The sequence below is a fragment of the Martes martes genome (genome assembly GCF_963455335.1).
Source record: "Martes martes genome assembly, chromosome: 10".
NCBI classification, from domain to species: Eukaryota; Metazoa; Chordata; class Mammalia; order Carnivora; family Mustelidae; genus Martes; species Martes martes.
This window is the reverse complement of record NC_137898.1, coordinates 52,754,290-52,770,948: the sequence shown is the minus strand read 5'-3', so window position 1 is coordinate 52,770,948 and position 16,659 is coordinate 52,754,290. Positions and strand designations below refer to the sequence as shown.

The window sequence follows — 16,659 nt, the reverse complement described above, 5'->3', positions numbered from 1 at the left end:
AGGGTGGGACCACGGGCAATGAAGAGACGTTTTTCCCCCAGAGCATTTGCGTAGAGCTTTGGCAGAATGGAATCCCTCACCCCGTGCTTGCAGCACAATTACCCACAGTTCTAGCAGCCCCGCAGCCCCCATCTGTTGTGGAAGGACGCAGGTATGGATACATAAACATGGCCATGGAACCCACTCCAAGGGTTTACAGACATTGTCTGCCCTGGGGGGTAAAATAACATGACCTATTTCACCGGCATAAGGCATGTGGGCTGCCTCAGGGGGAGGGTTGAGTGGGATTCTTGGTGAGTGGAATTATGTGTGGGTCCCACACTCAGAGTTCTTTATAGGCCCAGAGGAGGGTTGCCTTTTGTCTGTGATACACCTGGATTCAACAGTTCTGAAGAGTACCCTGCCTGCCACTAATGACCCACCTGGGTGCTTTAAATTCCTGCAGCTAGAATCACGTTTTCAAGTCAAGACATTGTCTCCCTGTTAATGGGCCACTTTTTTTCCAGGGATTCAGGGCAGGACAGCATGTGGGCCCACAAGCACCATTTCGGGCTTCTTTTTGGTTAACTGTTCAGCTCTGGGGTCTCTTGTCAGATCTTAGGATGAAAGTCCCTATGACCTATGACAGTGGTTCTTAAACTTGACTGCGCATAAGAATCACCTGAGGAGCTTTTAAAGATCCTAATACCAGGCCATACTCCCAGACCATTAAATCAGAACCTCGGGAAGTAGGACCGAGACAGCAGTAGTTTTAATCTCCCTCCCCCCCAATGGTTCAAAAGTGTGAAGAAGCTTGAGAGCCAGGGACTTACACCATTTGTTAAGATAATTTTTATAAAAAGTAGTTGTGTAGTTCTTAGAACAGATTCGCATTTTCTAGGGACTATGGTTAGGACAGTGTGTCCGCTGGGGCAGTAACCTGTGGGATTTGGAAACACCCATGAACTCATGTGAACCAGAACGCCTAGGTCTACAAAAGCCTCTGCTGCTATTTTAAGGAAGTGAAAGAGAACTGAAGGGTGTCCTGCTGTAACACAACTCTCGTGGGCCCCAGCCTTCCTCTGCTGGCTTTGCCTTTGGTCTGCTTCTGGCCATGTTCCTACAGTGACCAGAGTCTCATATTTGCTGGGGTGGCTTAAGTTCTGTTCACACGTAAAAGTCTTCCGGGTGCTCTGGTAATTTCAGACAGCCAGGGTGATTTGAAAAAAGATGTGTCTCGTGGAGTTTGTCCAGCCTGTAGAAATGTAGATTAAAACTGAGGCCCGGGCTGTGGTGACTCCTGCCAGACCTGGGGACTGTGCCAGACAGAGTCTGCGGTGTCAATGCGATCTGCGGCCCACAGGGATTTTAATCAGCTGAACTGAGCAACCGGTCCTGGGAGGCCCAGGCAAGGCAACAACCTAGCAGTACAGTCAAGGGGGATTCAGGCCATACACTGGGGGAAGGCGTTGGACTGAGTCTCCAGGGTCCAGTCCTGCCCTGATTCTAGAATCCACTCCCGTTCGAGTGGTCTGAGGTGCCAAAGCTTTTCCCTTGTCTGGGGAACGCCGCCTTGGTGCTGAGCATAGGGAAGTGTTTCTTGTCCTTAGCTGTTCCCAAGACCCAGAGCAAGTGTCTTTGGTTGGGGCTGACCACTAGGGGGACCTCCACTCCAGATAGCGGGGTTCAAGCGCAGCCGGACGCTTGCTAGGTTGACTCAGAGCCTTCCAAACGGGTTGTTTGTCAAGACCGGGAATGAGGCAGAGCTCGGGCCAACCTCAATTTGGACTGCGTCGCATGGGTCGACGCGGGAGAGGAGGGGGCTCCGAACACCCAAAGGGTGCTGTTCTGAGTACGCCTCTAGTCGGTCTTCCTGTGACTTTTCTCTCTTTGCAGTTCTCGATACAAATTGCTTTTCTGTTTCCTCCTTTCCATTTCCTACGGCCGGGGAACGATGCTGACGGGCTGGAGAAGGCCAGCGGACTAGCAGCACTAGCGCCGGGACCCGCCCGTCGGTCTCCCCGGGGCCGGAAGGGTGCAGGAGGGGGAGGTAACAGGAGTGGGGCGGGGCCGCTTGGGGCGGGGCCTCCTGGGAGGCGGGGCTTGCGGACTCTAAACACGTTCCAGGGGGAGGGGGCGGGGCCGCGACTGGGCGGACGGGGCGAAAGCAGGTTCGAAGGGGCGGGGTTGAAGAGGCTGGTCCCAGAGGAAAGGGAACCCGTGGCGGACGGGTCCCTGCCGGCTGCCGTGCCGCGGCAGAGAGAAGGGGAGTTGAGGGGCGGTCCCAAGGGAAGGAGGGCGGGAGAGAGCCGGCGCTCCGGGACGAGCCTCCCGTGGGTCCCGCCCCCGTCACGTGGGCTCCAAACCCGGCCGCTGCCGCTCGGTCCGCTGGTTGGTCGGTCAGTTGGTCGGTGGGTCAGTGGCCTGCAGCTCGGTTCTCGCCTCTCATGTTCGGAGGTGGGAGGGACACGGGAGCGGCCCGCACACCTGAGCCGCCCGGACAGGAGCCCTGCATCCAGGTCAGTGGGCTCTCCCCACGCCCCACGTCCCCTGCGCGTTCCAGACCGGGAGCCCCCGCGGGTACATTGCCTGGGGAACCGAAAGCCCCCAGATTCAAGAACCATCCGAGGAGTGGGAGTCAATGCCAGTGAGGGCCCCAGAGCGTGTCCCAGGCGAGAGAACAGGAACCCTCTTCCTCTTCTCTGGCCAGAATTCTGGGAGGAGGGTATAACTCCTGCGGATTTGCTCCGAATTTCCACCCAAACCTGCCCGGAATTTACAGACAGTCCGCGCGCCCTTGCAGGTGCCAGCTTGGCCCTGGAGATGCGGGATTGCCAGTCACCTCATTTCTGTGCGGTATGTCAGCGAAGCACCGGCGTAATGTAGAGAGCCCACGGTGGTCGGCCGGTTTAGGGTGTGTTTGCCCAAACATCTCTGTTCGAGTATGTTTAGATGCAACGCCTTGACTGAGACCAACTCTGTAATTGCGAAAACGCAACGTGCCTATCAAAATCTCAAGCCACTGCGTCCCAGTAGACTGCCAGATGGGGAAGGTGCTAGTTGAAAGTGGGCTCCTCCTCTCCCACATGACATCCCACCTCCAGACCTGCAGTTTTTCTTCAAATGAAAATACGATTATTTATATTGAAAAAGTAGAATTTCCAAAGTTTGCAGGGGATTGAAACAAGGATTCTAGCTAGTCTTTAATCCTCTTAAAAAACAGACCCAAAGTATTGTATTTCTACTTTTAGAGCAGCTGGTTATGTCGTATAGGTCTGTCCCTCTTTCCATATTTCTAAGTCTACATCCTATCTTTTTCTTCATCTCTTTCCTTTCCCAGTTCCTTAATCGATTATAATGCAAATCTCAAGTGTTTCCAAATTTTATGTTGCATTTTGTGAAGTTAAATGTCCAACTACAGAAAGGTGGTTGGCTGTGCACAAAATTCATCTCCAGTATGTTCCATCTTTGATTCTAATATAGAAAATATAGAATATAGCAATATATAGAATATATATAGAGAGAGAGAATATAGAAAACACAAAATACCATTTAATTTAGAGATTGTTTTTCTTGGGACTTGAGAGGCAGCCCATTAGTATTCTGCTTAAATTCATATTTAAACGAATATGGGAAATGAGAGAGGTGAATTTCTCATTTACTGCATGCATCCATGATTTTATCAACACATTTATTATTATTATTCTTACTTAGAGATTTGATGATGTGCCAGTTATTATTAGTTTATTGTATTATATAACATTTTGTATTTAATATTTATATTAATTTAATATTTTCTATTATAGATAATATATCATATAATTATATTATTTGTAATATAATTATATTAATTTAATATTTATATTAATGCATTTATTGTATATAATACTGAGGAGACAAACTGAGAATCATGATCTCTGCTGTGCCAGGTGTGGTGGCTCTAAGACTGAGCAGAATGAGTGAGATAAATGCCACGAGTGAGGGAAGAACAAAGAGTTGTGGCAATTCCTATCTTTCTTTTTTTTTTTAAGATTTTATTTATTTATTTGAGAGAAAGAAGGAGAACAAGTGGTGGTGGGGAGCAGCACAGGGAGAGGAAGAAGCAGGTTCCCCACTGAGCAGGGAACCCAGTGTGGTACAGCCCCAGAACCCTGGGAACATGACCTGAATGGAAGGCAGATGCTTAACAGACTGAGCCACCCAGGTGCCTCAGGAATTCCCATCTTTCATCTGACCAGGGAGGATCTGGGATAATTTCAAGAAGTGGATGACTTGTGTGATGGATCTCAGAGGATTTCTCCTCGGCGGGTGTCTCCAGGCAGAGGTGGGTAGAGCGTGGGGTGGGCTGAGAGCTGTGTAGGCAGGCAAACACCAGCTAGCCATGAGAAGTGGCAAGTGGCCCAGCTGGGTTCCCAGGGTGAGTGCTGGGCAGTAAAGCTGGTGACAAGGATGAAGCATGGCCCCAATGGGCCTTGAAGGTCAGGTGCAGAAGTCTGAAATTGGAAAACATGGTAGCCAATGAGAGGTTTTAAGCAAGGGTGACTGATGGTTCTTGGTGAGCTTCTCAAAGTCCAGGACCTTGGTCCTTGGCCGTCCTAACCCCTGGCCTGATGCGGAGAAAATCCAGTAAATATTTGTGGACTGAATGATCAGGCAACACCTTAGAGCTGAGCTTCTCAATCTTTAACAAGCTTAAGAATCAGGACTAAGGGATCTTGTTCAAATGCAGATTCTGATTCCTGGGTCTGCCAGTGGGATCTGACCTACATTTCTAAAAAGTTCTAGGGTGGTGCCCTTCACTGTCTCTGGCAAGGATTAAGGACCCTCATTTGCAAACCTGGGGAGCTTTTAAACTATTTGGAATGAAGTGGGTCTGGCGTGGTGTTTCCAAGTTTCCCCAGGGATTCCAGTGAGGGCCAAGGTGGGGCCTGCTCAAGCTCACTGTGGTGGTGCTGTGGGAAGGAGTGAGGGTGGAGGGGGCAGGCACTGGGGAGGGGGAGGGGCTAGTTAGGACATTGAAGGTCAATCTGGATAGAACTGGGAAGGCCTTCTATTGGGGCTGAAAGAGTGGGGCAGGTAGGAGAGACTCTAGAGGGATGAAATCTATGGCCAAGGGTTCAGGGAGTGCTGGTGTCTGTCTTTAGAGTGACTGGACAGCTTGTAGAAGTGAGGAGGGGGAAATAATTCTGAGAGAATTCAGCTTTGGAGAAGAGTGGCATGCCCTTCAGGCTATAACATTTGTTGTAAAATTTGGAAATTGGTTTTGACGTAGCCATCGAAAAAAAATTTTTTCCTGAAATACAGATCTGTTCATAACGCTTCCCTGCTCTACATCCTCTGGTGGCTCCCCTTTTGCAACATATGAGAAGGAAAAGCTAGTATGAATGCAGCTAACGAACCATCTAAACATTTAGTAAATTCCCAGACTGTGTGCCCCATTCGAGAAGTGACCCCTGGTGTGTGTGTGGGGGGGGAGATGTGACATTGTCACCACTTGGTGTGGGCACAACTAGCTTTTGGCAGGTTGGTGTTGTCCTGAGTCACTGTTTTCCCAGCTTCCTCCTCAGAGCGGTTCCACTTTGTTTCCTGGTGTCACTCTTCTGTTTCAACACTTGGTGGCACCTCTGGGTCTCAGTTTTCCAAGAATCCACAGGTGGTCTCAGACGGGTGGGCTGTATCCCTTTTAGGCTCTGAAAGCCTGGTCTTAACTCCTCCCCCTTGGGGATCTTCACAACATCCATTCTTATCTCTGACACACTCAGTAAAGAATCTAGGAGATGCTGTCCTAGAGCAATCCTTTCGCTTCAGACCCAGATCTCCTTCCGGCCTTGCAATTTTCCAGGGTTCTGTGAACTGTCAGCTTTGTCTTCAGGAAACCCATGACTTCTACTTAGTACTCCAAGGTAATGCCTATTTTGGGGCTCCTCTCTAATTCTTGCTTTCATTTCCTCTGTCTGTCACATCCATGCTTATGCACACAGAGATGCAGGCTCTTAATCACCGTGTTCCATGTGGTACAGTCATCTGGGCCCTGGAATATACCTGTGGATGGAAGGTCTCCACAAGATGGGGTAGGATTGCCTCCTTGGTAGGATAAAGTGTAGTATCCTTGTCTGGCACTGAAGGCCTTGCAAAGGCTGGCAGTACTATAGCTCACAGCTGTATCACCACTGTTCCCCAAACTGAGTAGCTCACCAGTTTCTGTCTTATGCATCTCTCCATCTTTGTACACGCTATGTGCTCTTCCTGGAAAGGTCTTCCTGGAAAGGTCTCACTCTGTGAGATGAATGAACTCTTATTAAAACTTCAGGATGCAAATCAAACCCTTGAAACCCCTCTCTTCCTCCCATCTCCAAGGCACTTGGGCTCTTCTCTCTGGGGCATACATAGAGAACTCAGCTGTGATACTTAGGCACTTCATTTGCATTATCTCTATCCACACCCGCTCCAGACCGAGAGCTGTTCTAGGCCTGCATCAGCCCTTGGGTGCAGTCCTACACTTAGCAGATGTGCAGGAAGAGTTTGTGGTAAACACGGACCCTGAGCTGGCTCTTTTTGCCGTGTTTGCCCTGGTAGAGGGGGAAAGGGGTAGGCCATTTTGCACCAGAGATGAGGGAAGAAGCAAGAAGACAACCTGAAAGTCTGGGACAGGCCCAGGGAGGAGTGGCCCATAGGGCTAGAGTCAGAGGGTGGGGTGGGGAGGGGACAATGGGCGAGGTGAGACTGGAGTCAGGCTGGGGTGAGGTCATGGAAGGCCTTGAACTCTGCTGCTAAAGAATTGAAATTTTAATTCCCGTGACACTGAAGGTCTTTCAGTGTGGAAAAGACAGGGAGAAATCTCTGCTTTCAGGATGATCCAGGGCTGGCAAGGGCAGCATGGAAGGACCGGAAGCAACCTCCAGTGGAGTATGCTGTTGGAATAACCCATGAAGGTAGCTTAGGATGTGAATCAAGGCAGTGGCAGTAGAGATGGAGAGGGATCTTGCCAAGAAATCCTGCAGGATTGAGTGATTGGATTTGAGGGAGAGAGAAAGGCAACAAATGGGACACAGACACTTTGTGCTACTGTGCTGGGAGAAGAATGAGGCATTGTCAGTAGCATGAGAGCATGGAGGAGATTCTTGGAAGGGGGAGGGGAAGTGAGGATGGTTAGTTCCTTTTGGAATCAGAAGAGAGCCTTGGGTACTTTCTTGCATCATATATGTAGACACACATCATACACACACATGGATGGTGTAGCTACCAGAGGAATCTATCTAGGGTCACCTGATGCTGGTCGTAGAACCCACGCCTCCTGGCCCTCTGGCCTGGGGCTGTATCCTTTGGAGCACCATGAGTTGGCCAGAGTAGAGCTGCCAGAAGGTCCAGATGGAGATTCCATTAGGCAGTGAAAAATGGGAAAGAGACCAGGTTTGGGGTGAATTCAGTCTGCAGAATAGCTAAGCCTAGAATCTTCCAGGTCAAGGACTCAGAAGGGAAGTGTCTGTGGTGGCCAAGGCCAATGTAGGTGTGAAGGCTCCTGAGTCCTCTCTGTCCTGTGGCCCAGGCGTGTGTGGGCTCTTGGGGAGCAGGGAGTGCTTTATGGTATGGACACCCACACTTGTTAGTGCTCAGTGTGGGTAATGTGTACTAAATGGATTTTCTGGGAGTACACCCACCCCTCTCTCAGTTCTCCAGAAGGATGTATTCTAAGACCCAAACCCTTTTTAAAACCCTTGGCAAACCTTAGGGACCCATCCAATCAGTCAGTAGGAGTTGGCTGTGGTGTGCTGGAGTGGGGGTGGTGGGTGGCTCCGAGCATAGGCCCTTGTGTAGGGCCTGTGTCAGGGATCCAGATAGTTGGGGGAGGGCCCTAGCTGTCCGGTGAGGAGAGAGGACCTTATCTAGAATCTGCACTGGTGCCTGGAGACTCCGTGGCCGGAGGCTGCATTTCCTCTCCTCCTCACCTCTCCCTTCCACATCTTTCTGCCTGGCAGTGCTCCTTGGCCCCCAGCCTCCCAGGGCAGGTTCTGCCTTTGCTATGGCTCAGTGGTCACCTTAGTTTGCTGAGACAGAGCTGGGTTAACGCATGGGAATCATTTAGAGTATTGCCTGGCACGTGGTCATTGCCAAAGGAAAACGAAGACAAGGAGCACTGGGATTCAACCTAGAGGGAAAACTTGTCAAGCCCCGTGGCTCTTTTGGAACTATACAGCTGCATCTGGGAAGTTTCTGCCTTATCTTGTTTTGAGTTTTTGTTTTTTGCTATTCATTTATTTATGTTTACTGATAGAAAAATGTATGCAGAGCCTGCTCATCCACGGTAAAGCATCAAGGACAGCTAGAGATTGCAGACTTGAGATCTGGGTTGTCCATGTCTCAGGAATGACTCATGCAGAGGTGGTTGGGTGGAGGGCCTTCTGACAAATCTCCAGAACAGCTTGTTAACCCAGGTGAGGCTAAGGGGAGTGATGGTAGCCTGGCCTCTCCCCGCTGGCCTGTAGCTGCCGAGCCGGTCCCACGTGACTCTGCTTGGGGTGCATCTGTTTTCTCCTGCTGATGAGGACAGGCAGAGGGAAGGGGCGATCTAGATCCCAGGCTTGCTCTCTGCCTGCCTAGGGATAGCCACAGCTTGCTGATTGCTGGGAGTGTGCTCGGGGCACATAGGGCAGACTCCTGCCCTGACTCTCGGGCAAATGCATCAGTCCACGGTGGCGACTTCTGTGCGTGTTTGGAATATATTAGTTACATGTAGCTGGGCCTCTCAGCTGGGCAGGGGTGGCTCTGACTGGGAGGGCCACTCCTGGGACTGCATTGGTATCCAGAGAGGTCTTAGCAAACGTCTGCAACCCGCTTCTGGCAGAAAAGCCCAGAAGACTCTGCCAAAAGGAACTCCTGAGGCTGACAGACCGTGTGTGCATGCATGCGTGTGCATGTGTGTGCGTGCGTGTGTGTGTGTGTGTGTGTGAGAGAGAGAGAGAGAGAGAGAGAGCGAGAGAGGAAGGAAGGAAGGAAGGAAAGCAGGCAACCTGGCAGGAAGGGAGGGAGGGAAAGAGAGGTGCTCCTGTAGGAGCCAAGAGGCCTGTTGTCAGAATTGGGGAAAAGAGACGGGCAGAGCTGCAGCTCAGGCCAGAACACCAAAAATGAGCTCCCTTTCTTTCCTACATGCTCACATGGCACCTGTTCTCTCTCCAGGGGCAGCGCTTTCCTTCCCTCATTTCCCCTGACTCAAGGAGGTTTTGGTGTGAGTAGCTAGCTGGACACTGCACTGCTTCATGAAGGCAACAAATGTGTGGGTACACCGGGGTCCCCAGAAAGCTGCCACCAGAGGGAGGAGAGGGGGAGCGTCCTGCTTTGGTGGATTTTACAAAGGGCTTGTCTCACGAGGTGGGTGATACTACTCCCATCATATGGGAGGGAAATAGGTGCCAGAAAATTCAAGTGATTTTTTTGTAAAAACAAACAAAACCCCAAAAAACCTCTCCAAGTATTAGATTTAATTTATTGTCGAAATTGGGATACTTTTGAGTGTGAAAGGAGGCAGACAGATGCTGAACTGGGTGGGATGTGGGGTGACAGGACTGTCTTGAGCATACCGGAGGTGTGGTATCCAGCTCTGGATTAAGTAAGTGACCAGGGCGGGTAAGGGGAGGCAGGAGAGGATCAGGGAGAGGGGGCTGCAGTAGGAGCAGGGTTAGAACTTGAATTTGGGCAAGAAAGGCAAATTCTTCTAATTCAACATTTTATCAAAGCAGAGGAATCATTCTTGGCTCTGACACCTGACCTTGACGGGATGTCATGAAGAAGTTTTATTACATAAGCTCTTCCTGTGACCAGCCAAGACATCTGGTTCTTCGATGCAGTGCGCTCACGCGGTAACAACAACCACCACCCCGTGTGTCTGTCTAGGTTTTCCCCGCGCCAGCTCACTGGGGCCACACAATGCCTCAGGCGGGGATTATTGTCTTGTTTCTGGAGATGAGGAGACGAGTCTTGCCTACTGCCCCCAGCCTCCCAGCATGGCGGGCCACCACCTTCCTCCACCGTGAGGGCCTCCCTGATCTCTGAGGACCCCACTTGCTCAAGCGTGTAGACTTCGAACCATACAGCCTCCCTTTCAAGGCCACTCTCTACAGACTTGCTGTTGCTACCCTGAGCTTTAAGTTCCTCATCTGTTCAATGGGAACAATAAGAAGCCTGTTTCATTGGGTTCTGGTGAAGATTTTAATGAGGTGATACACGTAGTGTTGATTGTGGATTGCAGTGCTTGGCATAGCCTACGTAGTCAGCAATTGGGGTTGTTACCATGTTGTCCTCTTCTCAGGAAGCCTGGAAGAGAATATTTTGTCAAGAAGAGTGACTTATATCATGTAGAGGGCTCATTCTAAAATCTCAGGGGGAAGGAGCATTCTCTGGGCCTCCAGGTGTGACTCGAAAGGACAGCCATGGTGGAGGTGAGCAGGAAGTCCAAGAGGCAGAAGTGCATGGCCGGTGGGAAACAGCCTGGTTTCAGATGGCTGGTCACCTATGTACAGCACAAAGGCAGCAGGGAAGACTGAGAACCCAAACCAGCTCGATGAGATGTGGCAGGGGGAAGTGCAAAGTCCCATCCGTAGACTCCAAAAATCAATGGTGTAGGTTTCTTACCTGGCCACGTGGAAAAGCCCATAGAGGTCAGCCTGGCTGCATTAATAGAAGTCCTGGCTTTAGACCTTGCTAGAAGATCATCCCTCTTTTTTTTTTGCACTGGCCAGGACTGGGAGCAGGTGGAAGAGGGGTGCTTAGTGCCCCAAAGCTGGAGTCTGTGTCCTGCAAGCTTTGAAAGGACCTAAGGACTGACAGGAAGACATTGGGGCTGTGATTGTGATTTTCAGGTTGGGGACAGAGAGCCATCTTGTTCTGTGTTGCTCAGAGGATAGAGTTGGGGGTCCATGGTGGGGACGGCAGAGGCAATTAAGGAGGAGGCAGATTTCACTTCTTTGTGAGAAGTTCTGTGGGGTAAGAAATTCTGTATAACTCAAGCTTATCTCGAGGGCAAGGTCTCAGAGCCTGTGTTGCAGTCTTACCTCAAGAAGGTGTTGTCCAAGCAGTCTTCACTAGAGAGAAGTTGGCCAAATTGCAGGGGAGGCAGGATTTGCTGAGAGCTCGAACTAAAAGTGCAGCTGGATTGTGGAGATGGTTGGCTTCTGAGGTGGAATGAAGGCAGGAGGCTGGGAGGTGTGGTCCCAAAGCTGTGTAAGACCTTCTCTGGCCCGAGTTACAGGCTGAAGTCCTGCTGAGTAATGGCCTGGGAGAGAGGAAAGGCTCTGAGGAAAAATGGTTTTGTGACCTGAAACTCTGAGGCCTGGGATCCCGAAGAAGTGATTATACGCCATATATTCTCTGTGGATGCCTGCCTTGGCCCAGCCCCCTCACTGGGGCTTGAAGCCTCTTGCAGACTCAGGGCCACCCCTCGAAGATTTCAAGAACACAGCATCCTGGTGTCTGAAGAACCCGGACCATGTGGTCTGAGGTACTGAGATCGCAGCATGGAAGAGGGGATGGTGGATATAGGAGAGAGCCATCTAGGAAGGCAGTGGGGATGACACTGGGAAGTCTGACTGTCTGTCTGCAGCCTGGGCCCCAGAGCCAGCTTCCAGCCCCAAGATTTGCCCAGGAAGGGCTGTGGGCAGTGGGGCCTTATTCAGCTAGGCTGAGGTTTCGGGTGGGGTACATGGGTGGAGGATGGAGAGTGCTGTGGTTAGGCAACGTGGACGCCTGAGGGGCATGCTGCTCTCCTGGCCTGGGTGGCAGGGAGGGAGGCCATGGAGGCCCTCAAGTCAGAACCAGCCCCCTGGATCCAGGGCGACTCCCCCTTTTAGGATCAAAGGGAGAGCCTAATTCTAAGTGCTCGGGAGCCAAGAGACTCATGACCTCATTTAATATTTCAGTCACTGGATGATTTTTGACCATGTGTGCTAAGGAGTGTGATGGTGGGAACCTGAGATGAGTAAGACATGTCCGCTGCTTGGGTCCAACTTCAGGATTGTACCCCTTCCTCAAAATAGGCAATGCTAACCACAGAGAGAACACGGGGAACATTCAGAGAAGGAAGAGGTTGGGGCACTTGATTTGCTGAGGAGGTAGCCTTTGAGATGTGTCTTGAAGGAAACAGAGGGACCAGAGACACCCCTTTCTCTGGGTCCAGGGTATTTCTAGCAGAGGGGACAGCAGTGGACAAAGAAAACCATAGGGATGGTAAATTAAAGGGCATATGTGGACAACAGCCAGTGGTTTGCTTTGGTGTAACCAAGGAGTGGGGTTATTACAGGGAACCAGGGATTAGAAATCGTCATTTATTAAGTCCCCACTGAGGAGGAAAATGACTCAGGAAAAGTGACTTTTCCCAAGGTTCTTCAGCTGGCAGGAGGCTGAAATAACACTTGGGCCCAGTCTACCTGATCCTCAAGCCCATGTTTTTTCCATTCTATCTTGCCACCACATTGAAAGGTCAGATTATTCAGAGTCTTAAGTTTACCACGAAGATCAAGCCTTCATGCTGGGGCAGGAAGTCACTCAGGCTGCACGTGTCAGATGACATTAACCTGTGAGAAGCACTTGGTGGACTTGGCCAGATTGTTAAGGACACGTAGTCAGCCCCAGTAAATACATACATACACACAGAGAAACCTATTTAGAGATAAATTTCTAAAATAGAGGAGGTTGCACAGTGTCGTAGAAACTGTTACTTCCCGAGCTCTATAGGCAGTTGCTGATTTCCTGGCTGAATTCCACCCACTCAATAAAGTATATTAGAATGGGGCAAGATAACCTGGAATCTTCTCTAATTTATACAAAAAGTTTCTTGGCTTTAGCTGCTCTGTCATTAGTAACAGGTTGCTTACAGCCCACCTCATCTGCTGGGGACCTGATCAGCAATGCGGACTGCCTGGCTGGGGACCCCAGAGTGTCGGCAGTAAAGGGATGTTAAACAAGGGGGTACTCTGGGGTGGGTTGGAAAGGAAGGTGGGGTGAGGGATGGGAGTCAGAAGAGCCTCTGCAGGAACCCAGGTGGGGGTGTGGGTGGAGAGGAGGGGCCAGCACAGCTCAGTAAGCAGGCAGGGAACCTGCCCGTGCAGGAGCATGGAGTGGGGGCTGGGTGCTGCGTGAAGGAGAGCATTGTTTCCACCAGGCGTGTTCAGGCTCTGAGCAGGTGGGTACTGGTGGTGGCTGCCCGCTGAAATTGGGGTTCTTCCTTACCTTGTATGCCATAGAGCCAACCAGTCCGTGTTGCTGATCAGGTCTGCCCAGAGCCCCATCCTGTGTTCAGCGCGGCCGCCCCTCCTCCCCGCAGCAGAGCTCAGAACCCAGATCTGGCCCTGGCAGCTGCACCCTGCTTCCTCAGGGTGGACCTGGGGTCCTTCCAGCTGCCCAGTGGGATGCTTCCCCTCAGCCCAGAGACAAGAGCTGAGAAGACCACCTCAGGGAGGCTGGGGTGCCCTTCGGGTAATATCTGAGCTGCAGTGACTTGGGATCTTGTGTTAATGGGACTGCAGGTGAGACAAAGCTCTCCCTCTGCATCCTCCCTGTGAATCAGGAGCCATTTGAAAACTGTTAAGAGCTGCACCAGGGCCACAAATCCAGTCCTCAACTGTCATGGATATTTGTATTTGACAGAGAATTTTAAATAAATCTTGTGACAGTTGAATGAGGGATGGCATTCATGACAAGGTTTCTGTAGGCTACATGAGACACACCTCTTGTTGCTTCACTGTGACCCGCCATGTGTGCAAACCTTCCCCAAGTGACTCCAGGGGCATTTGCCTGCTTGGCTGTAGGTGTCCCGGAAGTGTGATGTCCACTGGGAGCAATGGTGGGGCCTCTCTGGGACACCAGTACAGCTTGACCATCTTCTGTCTCTGACACCTCTGAGTTAAAGGGGCTCTCTTGATGCCAGTGCCCAGGGCCAGGGGCTTCCTGCTCCACGAATGTGGTCAGGACATGGCCCTTCCTGTCCCTGACCCCTGGAGCCCGACTTCAGCTGTAGCCTTCGTGTTTGGGGTCTCCCAGATCTGGCTCCCCGCTCTCCGGCTCTCTTCCAGGTGCCTGCCCACAGTGGCCCGTGAACATATGCCTGCTCACCGTCCCTAAGTGGGATGCCCAGGGGCCCCCGATGCAATGGCTGAGGGGGGGCTGTACAAGGAAGCGCACGATCAGATCAGTAGAAACTTTCTGCCCTGGAAGAGCTGGTGGCCTGGACCTTCCTTTTAGATACTGCCAGACAGACGCTGAAGGCCCACAGCAGGGGCACTGAGTGTGGAGCCCCGGGCTGCCACCTGGGGGGCTGGCTCTGAGGGATTTGGTAACTTCTCAAAGGGAGTCAGTGTCATATATTTTTCCCCCCTCATCCCAGCAGCTGGAGCCTGATCAGGGGTCTTGGCTAAATCTATCTTTTGGAATACTGCAGTTAGGGCCATATTCTCTAAGGGGGAGAGGTGAGCATTGCATGTTTACGGGGCCAGGCTCCCAGCCAGCTGGTTTACTCTGTCCTCTCTGCTAACCCTCTGACCCGCCCAGTGTGAGGCAGACATTATTATCTTCGTTACACAGTAACCTGAGAGGTTAATATATATTACCCAAGGCCCAAACTAACCCAGCTGTGAGTAGCAGAGCCAGGATTTAAGCCCCAGTCAATGTGACTGCAAAGCTTGGACTCTTTCTCTTGCCTCCTGCTCCACTCCTTGGGGGTAAGGAAAGGAGTGCAGGAGTTCAGGGCTCAGAACAGGGGTGCGTCTGGAGGGGGGACTCCTGTTTTGCTGCCTTCCCCTGCTGCGGCCCCTTTCTATACCTTTTGCCCTGAGTCTCAGGCCCTGCTCAGGTATCTCCCCCGGGAGAACAGCCCTGCTTTGTGGACAAGAAGTGTGGAAGATGGAGAGAGGCCCCCAGGAGCTCTTGTGGATGCTCCCACTCCCCTGGGATCAGACTGACAGACGTCTAGAAGACCTTGTGGGCCCCCAGAGAGGGGAGACCCGAATGCAGTGTAATTCTCTAGCCAACTTGCCCTTGGTCTGAGAGACTATGTGTGCAAATGGGGGATTCCTGGATCACTTTTCTTGGGAAAGTCCCTGAATCACTCTGGCCTAAGTGCTGTCGGGGGAGGGAAGCAATCCTGGTGGCAGATGTCTTGTGATGGGTGAGCTGAGCTGAGGGGCGGGGTTCTGCCCCTCCTTACCCCCTTTGTCACAGGCTGGAGTTGTTGAAGTGGGTGGAGGCAAAGACGGCTGGGCCCAGGGCGCTAGGCTCCTTGAATGAGGCTCGATAGCTAGCTGATCAGGCCACGGTGTCAAGAAGGGTTTCCTTCTTATAGGTACCAGTCTGGCCTTGCTGGTAGCCTCACTCCCTGGGTGTGGCCTGACACAGGGCTGACTTACAAAAAGATAAATAAAGGACTGTTAGAGACTCTCCATACCTGGATGTTGTTTAAGGTATGAAGATGCAAAGCAGAGTCTTCCTCAGACTGCGAGGGAAGGGAACAGGTCTAGATGGGAACAGAGCCCCACATCTCCGGACAGGAGGCCGCCCTGTTGCAACAGGCTGGTGCGGCCAGGATCAGACTGGGGCATGCACTAGCCCGCTGGCCCTGCCGTAACAAAGCTCCACAGACTGGCTGGGGAAACAACAGAAATTGGTTCCCCCACAGTTCTGGAGGCTACAAGTCCAAGATCGGGGTGTCAGCAGGGTTGGTTTCTTCTGAGGCCTGCCTTTGGCTTATAAATGGTCCCCTCCCTTGTCCTCCCATGGTCTTTCCGCTGTACCTGTCTGTGTCCTTATAAGGATACCAGTCAGATTAGATTAGGGCCCACCCCATGACCTCTTTTTAATTTAGCTATCTCTTTAAAGAACTTATTTCTAAATACAGTCACATTCTAAGGTCCTGGGTGTTAGACTTCAACATAAAATTTGAGGAGGGGGATACAGTTTGGCCTATAACAGGGTATTTCTCAGAATCCTCAGTGAACAAGCCTCCGTGCGCAGTGAGGGATGGAGAGGCACTCGCTGCTGGTCCTGCCAAGGAGTGGGAGAGGCAGGTAGGCTCGAGGCAGCCAGTGGAGAAGTTTGACTGGCCTTTTGCAAAGGCTCAGCCCCATGAAGCCCAGGCTAGGCAGTTCCCTGGTTGTCTGGGCTCTCTAGCAGCCGTGGGTTCTGTGTGCTATCTTCATCTGGCTCCCACATGGCCTCCCCCCTCCAGTGAAGACAGAGCTGCTAATACCCTACTAATACCTTCCAGCCTGGGCGTGCAGAGGAAGCCCCCTTCTCCTCTGACAGAGGCCAGAGCCAGGCTCTCGTTGCCAGCACACACACAACCTGACTTCAGGAAAATTCTTTGGTCTCCTACTGGTCTAATGCAAAAGGAAAACTATTGCATTGATTCCAAATTAAACTGTTTGACAAGTGTTGAAATGAAGGTTCAAAATACAGAATAAATTTTGATTAATCCAGTTCATGTTTATCCAGAGACTGCCAAATTCTGGGGTCTGTATTCCTCCCCAGGCAGCTCGGGAGGCTCGTAGGAGGTAGCTGGCTACAGGCTATCAGGCCCCTGAACATTCTAGATGACAAGAAAACTCGCCAATTCAGATGTGTTTTTTTTTTCTTGTTGCCTAGCATTCGAAAATAATAGAATAAGGAGAAATGCCTGGTTTTATCATCTGTTAGGGGAAG

General features: G+C 51.3%; 1 protein-coding gene across 4 annotated transcripts in view; it reads left to right on the top strand.

The window, feature by feature from the left end:
• Positions 1-2,321: 2,321 nt before the first annotated feature.
• Positions 2,322-16,659, top strand: part of PPFIBP2 (PPFIA binding protein 2) — a gene marked incomplete at its 5' end in the record, with an annotated part of 146,600 nt that continues 132,262 nt past the window's right edge. For 2 of the 4 annotated variants that reach the window (XM_080817002.1, XM_080816998.1), the window contains one exon: positions 2,381-2,498. Of the gene's footprint in view, positions 2,499-16,659 lie in introns of all 4 variants that reach the window. The other 2 variants (XM_080817004.1, XM_080817006.1) reach the window with 2 other exon arrangements.